The sequence below is a fragment of the Taudactylus pleione genome, unplaced genomic scaffold (assembly GCF_031769625.1).
Source record: "Taudactylus pleione unplaced genomic scaffold, aTauple2 ptg000109l, whole genome shotgun sequence".
Classification (NCBI taxonomy): domain Eukaryota; kingdom Metazoa; phylum Chordata; class Amphibia; order Anura; family Myobatrachidae; genus Taudactylus; species Taudactylus pleione.
Genome location: NW_028284511.1, coordinates 5165760 through 5180114, shown reverse-complemented (window position 1 = coordinate 5180114; position 14355 = coordinate 5165760).

Below are 14355 nucleotides of genomic sequence, written 5' to 3'. Positions count from 1 at the left end.
TGCGTGTATATCAGATGTATTGACCAGTAGAGAAAATGTATTCAATCTTCTGTTGCCACAAGATATGCTCCCTGTGCTTGGAGCAACACCGAGAATCCTGGGAGGGGTGAGAAATACTATATGCCTTTCCTCCATTCATTTTCATGAAATTCTACCTAACTTGCCATCAAAAGATTTTGAAAACTTAAGCAATCAAATTTGAAAATTCAAATCCTTTTCAGTGCTTGATAATTTCGAAAAACAACACTTTTAAAAACAAAATAAAATAAAAAGACAATGTTTGGCGATATTTTAAAGTTTTAAATGTTTTGCCGCAATTATCTTATGCATAAACATTTTTTTTTACTAAAAATAAAATAGCATGAAAATTATGCATAAAGTGCCATTTTCACAAACTTTTCACATAAATTGCCTTGAGACAAATGCTCCTTATTCACACACACATGCACACACCAGCAGCATAAACAGATTACATAAATAATGTTGGTATCGAGGGTAGAATTGCTGGGGATCAGGGTATGTGCCTACTATTGGTGTCTGGCAATCCAATGTCGATCCCCACCGAAGTCCCTGTGCATTTCTTTGGAGATAAAGAATAAGAGAAAGTGATCGCGGATTGTTTACTAGCAAAGAAATTATAAACAGCTAAAGTGCTCCACATACTGCAATACAGCACTCATAAGAACAGCCTTACCTTTGTTACCTCACAGTATTCCAGCAGTTCTGCTTCCTTATGAACTAAATGTTGTAGAATTGTTAGGACACTATTGATAAAAAAGAGGCCCAACTGCGTTTTCAAAATTGCTGCTTTTTGCGTATATTTGAAAAGCAATTTCATTATATTTAGTTGGATATTAGTGCCGGAGCAGACAGAGTGGTAAAGGACTGTGTCGGCCAGTGGCGGAACTTGTGAGTGGTGGGTCCAGGTGCAAAAATTTGCTTTTGGCCCCCCTCCTCCGCCAAACTCCAAGTTCAAAGTGCAGTGGGTGACAGGGAGAGGTAGAGGCTGACAGGGAGAGGCAAGAGGTATACAAAGAGAGGCAAGAAGGTGACAAGGAGAGGGTGACAGGGAGAAGCAGTGGGTCACAGGAAGAGATAACAGGCAGTGGGTGACAGGGAGAGGGAAGAGGCAGTGAGTGACAGGTAGAGGGTGATAGGGAGAGGCAGTGGGTGACAGGGAGGGGGTAATAGGGAGAGGCAGTGGGTGACAGGGAGAAGCAATGAATGACAGGGAAAGATGACAGACAGTGAGTGACAGGGAGAGGGTAGAGGCAGTGGGTGACAGGGAGATGGAAGAGGCAGTGGGTGACAGGGAAGAGGGTGAGAGGTGACAGGGAGAAGCAGTGGGTGACAGAGGGTGACAGGGATATATGACAGGCAATGGGTGAAAGGGAGAGGGGATAGGCAATGGGTGACAGGGAAAAGCAGTGGGTGAGAGATGACAGGCAGTGGGGAGAGGGATGGACAGTGGGTGACAGTGAGAGGGTGTTGTGGAGAGGTGACAGACAGTGAGTGATATGGAGATGCAATGGGTGCCCGACACTATATTATATCACACTGTAGTACCCCACATTATGCCACACTATAGTGCCCACACATTATGCTACACTGTAGTTCCCACACATAATGCCACCTGTAGTGTCCACACATTAGGCTACACCGTAGTGCCCACACATTATGCTACACTGTAGTCTCCACACATTATGCCAACAGTAAAGCATCCTGAGACCATTCATGTGTGGGGTTGCTTCTCAGCCAAGGGAGTGGGCTCACTCACAATTTTGCCTAAGAACACAGACATGAATAAAGAATTTTACCAAGACATCCTCCAAGAGCAACTTCTCCAAACCATCCAAGAACAGTTTGGTGACAAACAATGCCTTTTCCAGCATGATGGGGCACCTTGCCATAAGGCAATAGTGATAACCAAGTGGCTCGGGAACAAAACATTGAAATTTTGGGTCCATGGTCAGGAAACTCCCCAGACCTTAAACCCATTGAGAACTTGTGGTCAATCCTCAAGAGGCGGGTGGACAAACAAAAACTCATAAATTCTGACAAACTCCAAGCATTGATTAGGCAAGAATGGGCGGCCATCAGTCAGTATGTGGCCCAGAAGTTGATTGACAGCATGCCAGGGCGAATTGCAGAGATCTTGAAAAAGAAGGGTCAACACTGCAAATATTGACTCTTTGCATAAACTTAATGTAATTGCCACTAAAAGCCTGTGACATTTATTAAATGCTTGTAATTTTACTTCAGTTTACAATAGTAAAATCTGACAAAAAGGTCTAAAAACACTGAAGCAGCAAACTTTGTGAAAACCAATACTTGTGACATCCTCAAAACTTTTGGCCATGGCTGTAGGTGCATTTTATCTGTATATCAATATTTCAGTTTCCTCCTTTATATGCATACTAGTTAGCAGTCATCAAAATGACTAGAGATGTGCACTGGACCATTCAGCACATAATGCAAAGAAAAGAGGTGCAAGATGGAATTGTCCTTGGGCCCTTCCACCGACGGGAGTAATGGCAGTGTTGCACCCGCCTATTTTGATTCTTGAACGGGTGGAAGAACTATTAATGTGGCAGCAAACAAAATGGAAGCTCTGAACAGGAAGGGGTAGTATTAAAGGGGGGAGAACATCTCCAGATACCATCACAAAATATATCATCTCATTTTGGTGCTTGAGTTGCATCCTACCAAACATGGCTGTTATAATCAAGGGAAGCCAAGCCCATCTCTTGTTACATATTGTAATAAAAGTAAAAAAGGTAACCTGATTGGTATCTACAAATCAAGGTTGAAACAGGCATGAGTATTTTGCAAGTATATCTATTTGTGATTTTATTTGAAATAGATACAGTATGAAACAAGTAAAAATCATCAGAGCAGTGGCACAAACGCATGGCAGTTAAAAAATATAGGACATGTATGAAACATTGCCACACAGCAATGGCAGAGGATGGCAGTTTAACAAACTATATTAAAAAAATGTCATTCAGCAATGCCCCAAACAGTGCCTAATGCAAAGAAAAGAGGTGCAAGATGTTATTATCCTTGGCCATTCCACTCACCCTTATATTGAATATATTAAACAGGACAGTACAGTTTAACAAACTAGTCACTTCAGCGACAGGGACTGCCACTTAAGGCTGAAGTGATTGGTTTTGTTAGGTACCCACAAAACAAGCTATCAATATGCATAAGACAGCTAACAGTATTGTTAATCTACAGTAACAGGAACTGGAAGAGGTAATTCTCCTCATCTGATTCCTCACCCTCATCAGTGTGTACATCATCCTGATACAATATTAATTCATCCCTGCTGGAATCCACCATTACAGGTTCCTCTGTATTTTTTTCAATATAATTGGTGGTAAAGGTCTTCCTCGTGGAATTTCCAGTTACTTTTGATGAACAACCTCCTTTCCACATTTTGAGGAAGTAGCCCCCAATGCCGATCCCTGATAAGGTTTCCAGCTGTGCTGAAAACTCTTTCTGAGTGCACACTGGAGGGTGGGCAGCTTAGGTAATGCAAAGCCAGCTTGTACAAAGGCCTCCAAATTGCCTTTTTATCTTTCCAGTAGTCAAAGGGACTCTGTGACATGCATATGTGTAGGGTGTCATGAAAATAATCATCAACCATGGAGTCATGATAGCAGTATGACTTTTTCTTGGCAATTCATTTAGAAATTGATTCTTTTGCACCACCACTGGGTATCTTGGGAGTTTTTTCCTGGCAGCTGCCAGAGAAACTGAAGGAGGATATGTTGTTGTGTCATGTACCACTTGAGCTGCCAACTTGCTCACCAGGAGCTCTTTGCATCTCTTATAATCTGAGTTGGAAAGAAAGACAAAACGTACATCTAAAACCTGCACAGTCACCAAAATGTAGTGATTCGATTTAATGATATTGGCAACCCTTGGATCCTGGCGAAGAAAACAAAGGACTTGAACTAAAAATTCAACACACTTAGCTGAATCACTTTGTTTAAACTCCTCCTACAATTTCTCAAGCTGATTTTCCAAAAGCCTCATTAGGGGAATTCACCTGACTCAAGCTAGCAGTGTCTGAACTCAGGCCCTGATTCAGAGCCGGACGCTCTGACCAGAGCACTCGCTCTGAATCATGGCTGTCCTATTTAAATTCAGAGCGGCCTTATGGATGCTTGCATAGCTGTGGGTTACCACCCACAGCTTATGCGAGCATCCATGTTGATGGTCGCGATGGTCAAGACCATCATGACCATGGGGCTTGCGACGAGACCCTGCGGTCTATCAGAGCCAAAATCACTCCCACAGACATCACTAGTGATGTCAGTGGGGCCGGATCCAGATGGTCGGCGTTCCCATGTCTGGCAGCCACGCCCCTGGCACGCCCACCAAAGGGGGCGTGCTGTTAATCACCATCAACAGCACGCCCCCTTTGGAGCGAGACCCAGAGCGACAGCTTGGCTGTCGCTTTGCGGGTCGCGCGCATGCGCACGACGGAGCTCCCTCCGTCATGCGCATTTGGGTACCATCGACCCGCTTGCGAGCGTCCTGCGCTCGCGAGCGGGTCTGAATGAGACCCTCACTTCACTGGTGGCTACTTCAAAGGTTTCGAGCACCTTGCACAAGACGGAAAGCATTCTCCACTGCACTGGAACACTCCCCCTCCACTCCCAATGTCATGGCTTGTTGTATGCTGTTGATGGCTGTTTGTGCTGTTCATCCATCCGCTGAAGCATATAAAGGGCGGAATTCCACCTGGTTACCACTTCTTGTTTCAGTTTCAGTTTGTGACAGGGCAAATTCTACTGCTCTTGCAACTGCTGAAATCTCCTGCATGCTGTGGCTGATTAGCAGAAATGTCCTAAAAATTTTCGGGCCACAGATAGCATCTCCTGCACACCCCTGACATTTTTAAAAAGCCCTGTACCACCAAGTTGATGAGCAAAACATGGGAAGTGTTGGAATTCACCCAGCTGTAATGCTCTCACAATATTGGTGGCATTGTCAGAAGTCATAAATCCTGAAGAGAGTCCAAGTGGGCTAAGCCATTTTACTATGACATACCTTAGTTTTTCTAAGAGGTTGTCAGTGGTATGCCTTTTAGTGAAGCCGGTGATACACAGAGTAGCCTGCCTCTGAATGAGCTGGCGTTGCTTGTTAGATACTGCTGCTGCTAAAGACGAATCATCCACCCAATGGGCTGTCACAGTCATGTAATCTTTAGTTTGCTGGCTACCGCTTGTCCAGATATCTGTGGTTAGGTGAACAGTGGGTACATTGACATTTTGTAGGCCAATAATTATTTTTTTTTAATGTCGTGGTACAGCCAAGGAATGGCTTTTCGGGTAAAATGGAACCAAAATGAAATTTGTACCGGGGACACAGGACCTCAATTAACTGTGTGAAACCCACTGCAGATATTGGATGCAGATCTAATACTAGCATAACCATGATGGCATCAGTGATCCGCTGTGCGACTGGGTGAGAGCTGTCATACTTGCTTCCACCTGCAAAGGATTGTTTTAAAGTCAGTTGTTTTTTTTAAATACTAAGGCCCTCATTCAGAGCCGTACGCTCTGAGCAGAGCGCACGCTCTGAATGAGGGCCGGGCTCCATTTTCATGGAGCGTCCTCCTGGACGCTCGTATAGCTGTGGGTCACCACCCACAGGCTATACGAGCGTGCATTGTGATGGTCGCGATGGTCGAGACCATCGCGACCATCGAATTTGCGAGCCGGAGCCTGCGGTTGAGGTTTTCAACCACAAGCTCCGGAGTGATTTTGGCTCTATCAGAGCCAAAATCACTCCCACTGACATCACTAGTGATGTCAGTGGGCCGGCTTCTGACGGGAGGCGTTCCCTTAGGAACGCCCCCGTCAGGGAGGCACGCCCCCGGCACGCCCACCAAAGGGGGCGTGCTGTCAATCAACATTGACAGCACGCCCCCTTTGATCGGACACAACGAGCGAAGGACTTTCCTTCGCTCGTCGCGTCTGGCGCATGCGCACGACGGAGCTCCCTCCGTCGTGCGCATGCTCAGTCCATAACATCGACCCACTTGCGAGCGGACAGCCGCTCGCGAGTGGGTCTGAATCAGGCCCTAAGTCTTCTTGGTCCCCTTCTGGGATGAAGATCCATCTCCAGCAGCAGCAGCAGCAGCAGCAGCAGCAACAGCAGCAGGTCTAGCACTGAAGGATTCTTCTGAGGAATCCTGGATAGGGGAGGAGTCACCTAGCCTTAAAAAATTAGATGCAGGACTACCTCCGATCATTACTGTGGATATTGAGGATGAATAGATAAAAGAGCTCACAGCGCTGGTACCAGTATTGTATGAATTCAAAAGATATATTGAAGCAAGCGTGCAATAAAATAACAATGTATTAAAAGTATCAATTCATATGTTAAAAAGTAACCATATGACCGTGTACAACTGCAGAAATCAAACACAAATGCAAACCATTGGTGTAATTATAATTATATGTAAATTGTGGTATCAAAATTATAGTATAGTTACCAGCAGTCCGATAGAAAAAAGTCTCATAATAATGTGCACTTTCTTAGAATGAACTCCAAATGCTTGTAGTTCCACAATAGTATAGTGTGTATAGGAGCTCCTTAATGGGAACAACATGGATATCCTGAATGACTGGCCAGTGTTTGAGTATTGTAGGTCTGGCCGAAGCAAATGAACCAATAATAATCACCCCACCAAGAGCTTGTATTTCACGTATGTCCACTGAAGGTCACCCTGAAGGATCTGGTTGGTTGTAACCTAAGAGACCCCGGCTGACAGCGTATGGTGTGTGGGGTCTGGGGTAGTGGGCACCACCTCTTATAGTTGCTCTCAGCACAGGCATGCGGTCGGAGTGGAATGTGCACTTGTGGGCGCTAGCGAGTGCTGGACTCTGCACCACACACTGCAGGAGGCTGAAATGAAAAGTCAGGATCGGAGTCAGTAGTAGGGGGTCTCAAGTGGCAAGCAGCGGCCCATGCCTGTACTCACAGCACTATCTTGTCAGGACCTGATGGAACATCCATGAGTGCTGGTCCCTGGACCACACACAGATGGTGGTTGGATGAAGACAGTAAGAGTCGAAGTCTCTAGGTAAATCCACAATGGACGGACATCAGCTGGGCAATAGTATGACACTACACCGAGATAGCAGATAACAGTCAAGGTACAGGTAGCAGCAGCATGCACCTGATGCATTTTCCTGTGGGCCCACCCACGGCTTTGTCAGAGTTCATATTGAGGATGAAGATGTTGGTGGTAGAGATTGCAGGTGCTTGGATCTAGATGAGAGAAGGGAGCTAGCTGATGCTGGACTTTTAGCACCAGTTTCTGATGTTGTCACAAAATTTTCATGAGTTCACTGCAAATGATGTAACAGGGAGGAGGGTCCTAGATGGTTAACGTTCCTACCTCTGCTTACCATGGTTTTACAAATGCTACAGATGGCTTGACAATTGTTGTCAGGATTTGGGTAAACATAATTCCACACATACAGTAAGAGGTGCATTAGTTGGTCTTATGCCCACTCTTGATGTCACAAACGTGGAATTTAGGAGCTGTGTTCCCGGACTGGGCCTTGGATCTGTATTACTTGGCGCAGACGCTCGCTGGAGGAGACTTGGCATAATGAAGTTTCTCCGCATGAGAGGGTGCAGCGAACTGACAGGAGTTTGAGGAATGCGGCAGTAACGAGGTAGCTAGGAAGCTACGTGGAGCGGCTGGATAGCCGAGGGTAGACGTTGGTAGCTGAGTGGCTACGTTGAGTGGCTGGATAGCCGTGGGTAGACGTTGGTAGCTGAGTGGCTACGTGGAGCGGCTGGAGAGCCGTGGGTAGACAATGGTAGCTGAGCGGCTACGTGGAGCGGCTGGATAGCCGTGGGTAGACATTGGTAGCTGAGCGGCTATGTGGAGCGGCTGGATAGCCGTGGGTAGACGTTGGTAGCTGAGTGGCTACGTGGAGCGGCTGGATAGCTGTGGGTAGACGTTAGTAGCTGAGTGGCTACGTGGAGCGGCTGGTTAGCCGTGGGTAGACGTTGGTAGCTGAGTGGCTACGTGGAGCGGCTGGATAGCCGTGGGTAGACGTTGGTAGCTGAGTGGCTACGTGGAGCGGCTGGATAGCCGTGGGTAGACGTTGGTAGCTGAGCGGCTGCATGGAGCGGCTGGAGTGCAGTGGGAAGGCTTGCTTAGCTAAACTAAGAAATTAGTTGCACTGGCAACTTGTGTGAGCATTGGGGATCCTTTTATAGTGGACACTGGGAGCTGACAGGCTGAGAGAGAAGGAGAAGGCTCCTCATTGGTGGTAGTGGGGTCACATGGGCAATCCAAGATGGCCGCGCCCATGGACCGGAGGACAGCGCTTCCTGGAGGTAGTCAGCGGGGACCAGCGGTCAGCAGGAGCCGGCGTGGGAGCAGCACAGCAGCGGGACCCTCCAGAGGACAACAGCGGAGACTGCCTTGGGAGAAGAGGAAGGAGCGTACAGCGCGGGAGCCGGAAGACAGCGTGGGTCAGCGCCCGCACAGGTAAGCGACGGGGTCTGATTCTGGGGTCTCCAGGCTGGCGTGTGACACTTGACAATGGCCTTCCACTTATCGTGGCCAAGAGCTGCTTCCACTGGTGCCTGACTAACACAAATAACATCCTCATCCTTAACAACCTCATTAGTGCTGGTGACAGCTCCACAAATATCCCCCTCATCCTCGCACTTCCTCGGTGGCATCCTCAATTTCTATGTCATCAGATATTTTTGTGCTGCTCATCCCCACATTTGCAAAGGGTACAACAGTATCAGAAAGGTCAGCCTCACACATCACACTCGTGGACGCATTTAAACTCTACTCAGGGATTTGTGACATTTCTGTTTCTGAACGCACAGTTTGTTCTACTGCCTTAGTGGTTTTCATTTTTTTTTACACCTCTTCTACACTCTGAGTGATAAGATCTTGCATTGTCATGAAAGATAAAGGAAAATGCCTCACTGACACTTGCAAAATCACCACTCTCAGTCTTTCCTTGCCACTGCGTGTGGTGAATGGCACGTTGACAATTTTATGTATTTTTGCACCAAACTTTCCCTTTATTAGATGTGTTTTTTTCTTTATCACTGTATATTGTTTTTTGTATTTTAGATGCCTTGACTTAGACCCTCTATGCCCTTGAGCATCGGCTTTAGTAGAAGGACATTGAATTACTAGTGTTGTCATCATTACTGGTGGCAGCAGCTGCAGTGAACAAAGTGCACCAAACAGTACAAACAATACAAATTTTTTTTTTTTTTGATGGTGCAGCTATATTTCTGCGTGGACTGCAGCCACAGGGCTTATATATGCATATGAGCAAAACAAAGCCCACAAAAAAGCATAAACAATACAATTATTAATTTTTTTGATGGCACAGCAGTATTACTGCGTGGACTGGAGCCACAGGGCTTATATATACATGTGAGAAAAGTGCACAAAACAGTACAAACAATACAATTATTTATTATTTGATGGTGCAGCAGTATTACTGCATGGACTGGAGCCACAGGGCTTATATATACATGTGAGCAAAGTGCACAAAACAGTGCAAACAATGCAATTATTTTTTTTATGGCACAGCTGTATTCCTGCGTGGACTGGAGCACCATGACTTATATATGTACGTGAGCAAAGCAAAGCTCACAAAACAGTACAAACAATACAATCATTTTTGTTTTTATGGCGCAGCTGTATTACTGCATGGACTGGAGCCACAGGGCTTATATATACACATGAGCAAAGCGCACAAAAGAATACAAACAATACAATTATTTTTTTTTATGGCACAGTTGTATTCCTACATGGACTGGAGCCACAGGGCTTATATATTCACATGAGCAAAACAAAGCACACCAAACAGTACAAAGTATGTGGAGTCACAGGGCTTATATATGCACATGAATGTAATTCTGATGGGTGTATATTTAATAAAGTGAGAGTTTTTAGAAGTGGAAATGTTGCCCATAGCAACCAATCAGATTCTAGCTATTATCTTCTAGAAGGTGCAAGTTAAATGTTAAGTAGAATCTGATTGGATGCAATGGGCAACATCTCCACTTATAAAAATTCTCACTTTAGTATATTTACCCCATGTAGTCTGGACACAGCACAGCCAATACAACAGAGTACAGCACAGCATACAGCAGCAGGCACCCCCTATACACATTGACTTAGCAGCACAGCCACTTGTGACTTGTGAGTGGGGACAGCCTATATAGCAGAGTACAGCACAGCATACAGCAGTGTGCACCCCCTATGCACTACAAATTGACTAAGCAATACAGCCACTTGTGACTTCTGAGTCTGGACACAGCTTATACAGCAGAGTACAGCACAGCAGTGTGCACCACCTATATACACATTAACTAAGCAGCACAACCTATACAGCAGAGTACAGCACAGCAGCATGTACCCCCCATATATATATATATGTATATATATATATACAAGCATAGATGGCCTGGTACTCCCAATGACACACGAAGAAATATCTGCTGCCGGTGCCCTCACAGATTCCTAGGATACAAATAGCCAAGGTGCGGCACTCATGGCATAAATTCAATAGGTAGATGATGCGTGACATTTAGTTTTCAACGTTTCAGTTCTTTACTGAACTTTTATCAAGATAACAAATATGCATAACAAACATACCTTTATACATGAAGAGCACCACGTGCAAAACAGGGGGCCGGAGTCGGGACCACTCACCCGTCTGGCGGCACCAGAAGATGACGTCATGACGCACAAGCGTCTAGGCTCAGCCTCCCTCAATCGTGTCACCATAACCATAGCTACCATGTAAACAAAGACAAAATCTAAAATCAATCGGCACAGATATAGAGCAACTTACAGATAACACAAACGGGATCAATCATACTAATAATTATTAGGTATAAACAAATTATATCTTATGGTGAATTTCTATCCAATGTTAGTGATTCATCCCTAAGCATGTCGACAAAATGATCACATATCAAAAAAGTGATCTAACACACTCTGGATATGTCAATAAAGGTTCAATTGATCATAAATAGATTATAGGAAGCTGTTATATGAGATATTCTCATTAAGTCCATTAGGAGAGATGACATCTAACCGAGCTATCCAGCGCGCCTCGCATTGCAATAACACTTGGTGGCGCGATCAACACCTCATGTTAGGGGAGGAATATGATCAATCATTCTGTATTTGATGCTAGATAAGGGATGATTAAACTCAGCAAAATGACGCGCCACCGGCTATTCGCTGGTACCACTCGCCAGTGCATTGCGGATAGCCATTTGTTCCTTAAATTTCCGCTTGGTTTTACCGACATAGGATAATCCACAAGGACAAATAACTAAGTAGCTCTGTATCTGTGCCGATTGATTTTAGATTTTGTCTTTGTTTACATGGTAGCTATGGTGATGGTACAGTAAAGAACTGAAACGTTGAAAACTAAATGTCAGGCATCGTCTACTTATTGAATTTATGCCGTGAGTGCCGCACCTTGGCTATTTGTGTATATATATATATATATATATATATATATATTGTGGCAGTGTCACCAGAGATGGCACTGGTGAGCAGCAGATTCTGTGTGGGGCAGGAGAGATCTGCCTACAGAGAGGAGAAAAGGATTCTGGGAAGATGTGTGAGGGCTGCCTTGTGGAGAGAGCTCAGGGGTGGGCTGATGAGAAGGCAGACCAGTCAGGCTGCCATTGTAGACAGTCAATGTGGGACTGTGGCAGCCAGAGAGCCCAGTGAAGCTAAGCCAAGCCATTGGGGGTCAGGAGGCCTGAGTCCAGACCTTGCAGGAGGCAGGGGGGACCACAAACCTCTCAGACTGTGTGACATTGAAGCAGCTAGGCTGCAGGCTGAGGAAGCCAGGGCCTGTAGGATACAGGGAAGGCCACCAAGATTGACTGTGTATGCATAGCTGTGGCAGCCAAGCCAGGCTGGAGCTGGCGATACACCTGTAGAGAAGCAGGCAGAGACTTTATTGGCAGACTAGCTGCACCCTTATAGAGAGGGTTCAAGAAGTGAGCTAGCGCCATAAGAGAGGGCTAGGTTGTTTATTATTTTCTATTTCTGTTTCCTGGTTTCCAAGCTGGAAAGTAAAGCACCATTGAATTTATTTACTTGAAAGCTGTGTGTGGACCCTCATTAAGCACCTAAACACTGCACCAATCCACCCTCTACCAAGCTAATTACCCCAAGTTATCACAATATATATATATTTATACACAGCATACAACAGTGTGTTTAATAAGGAAATGGCACCGAGTCCCGTCCGTGGTGCCTTATATAAAATCCAAAACCCACGAGAATCCGACGCCATGAAGTTTTGCCTCAAAGTGGAATCCCAGTCAGACGGGAATATCCGAGCTGCCACTCGGATCTACTCAGATTCTTAATGTTCGGGCAGGTTCGGATTCCAACTCATCCACAGGGAGGTTAGAGTTAGGCTTTGGGGGGAGGTTAGGGTTAGACACCACTGCGAGGGGGGGTTAGGGGTTAGGGTTAGGCACCAAGGGGGCAGGATTAGGTTTAGGCACTAATGGGAAGGTTTAGGATGCAGGGTGGGGATGGTTAGAATTAGGGTGCAAGATGGGAGAGTTAGGATTAGGGGGAGAAGGGGGGAGGGTTAACATACATACCCAATCCCTGTCAGGATTCCCAGCATTGGGATGCCACTGTCAGCATTTTGACAGCAGGCATCCCAACTGCCAGGATTTCATACCCAACCCATGACTTCTATCCAGCCATAAACTGTTAGCTGTATGATCACATTCTGCCCTCAATTATTAGCATAAGTTGATCAAAGTTCTCAGCCCTTAATAATAGTAGCACTTAGTTTATATTCTTCCTGTGTCTGTGGAGAATAGAACAAATGGAAAGTTCCCAGGAGCACAGAGTTGACATTACTGGACTCCTACTGGCTAATTGCTTTTCCATTTACTGAGCCAAAAAGTTTTAGCATTCTATCAGCCTGGCCCTTGACTCCTTACTATATGAAAGCAATAGGTAGACATGGCTTTAAAACATCCAGTGGGAGAACTGTTAACGGGAATTGAGAAAATAATTACAGAACATGATGATTCCCCTTTAATGTCACAATGTACTTGGAGTTATGTAGGAAGTTGAATTACAGGGCTATTAAATATTTTTCGCTTCTTACACAATGAGCAAACAGCAGCTGTCATGGCTTGGAAACTCTTAAATATTGTATTTATTTAAGATGTTGTAACAAGACCAATAAATAACTAACTGTGTATATGTATGTCACCGTAGCACAGGGATTGCACCAAACGTCAAAGGCTTGTTAAATCCGCCTGCAGATTATAATCCAAAAATAGTAAAAAAAAAAACAAACAAAAAAACAATTGAATATATATACAGTATATTGATCATTTCCATGAACTGGAGGAACTTTTCTGCTCAAACACTGAAGCGATCTAATCTCTTTAATAAAATGGTTTGAGCATAGTATAATCTTATGTCAACAGAAATATACATTCTCACTTGTTTACATTTGGCATTGGGTAACACCAGAATATACATACAGATATAATAAAGTATTCTGACTAATAACATGATAGCGTTCCTTCCTATATATTTTTAATCATAGCAACAAAGTAAAAGCCTAGTCCCAATCTTACAGGTTCAATTTAGTGTTTGTTGCTGTGGAGCACTGGTGGGGTCTTAGGGGTATATATTACTAAAGCGAAAATTTTTCGAAATGGAGATTTTGCTCACAGATTCTAATTAACATTTAACTAGCACCTTCTAGGAGATAATAGCTGAAGAATCTGATTGGTTGCTATGGGCAACATCTCCACTTTTTAAAAACTCTCACTTTAATAAATATACCTATTCTTGTCTCAATTATATGGGTTTAAATGCCCAGTGTGGTGTGCAATGAGCTCTTACCAGAGATGTTTCAATGGGCAAAAAAGTTATTAAATTATAAAGACACCTAAGGGTAAAATGACTAAGAATCGTGTTTGCCGTCGAACCAGATTTGCTGGACATTGCCAGAACATTTTGTGCTCCAAATCTCAAATTTACTATGAATAGTGTTTGTCTGTCTGTTTTGTTTTGATGGTGATCCCCTGCAAATTGTAGTGTGTGAGAATTGATGTGATTTGATGTGAATTCAATTGTAATAACTGTTTTTTCAATTGAATTTGCAAATCTAGTATGCTCCAGAAATCGCAATGACATTCGCCATTAGAGACTACATTGAGGTTTAACCCCCCATGGAAAAACCTAGACCTGCGTAGCCTCTGCGGCACATCCACCTGCTGGTTATTTTGTTATTTTTCTTGCTCCTGGGTCCTTTC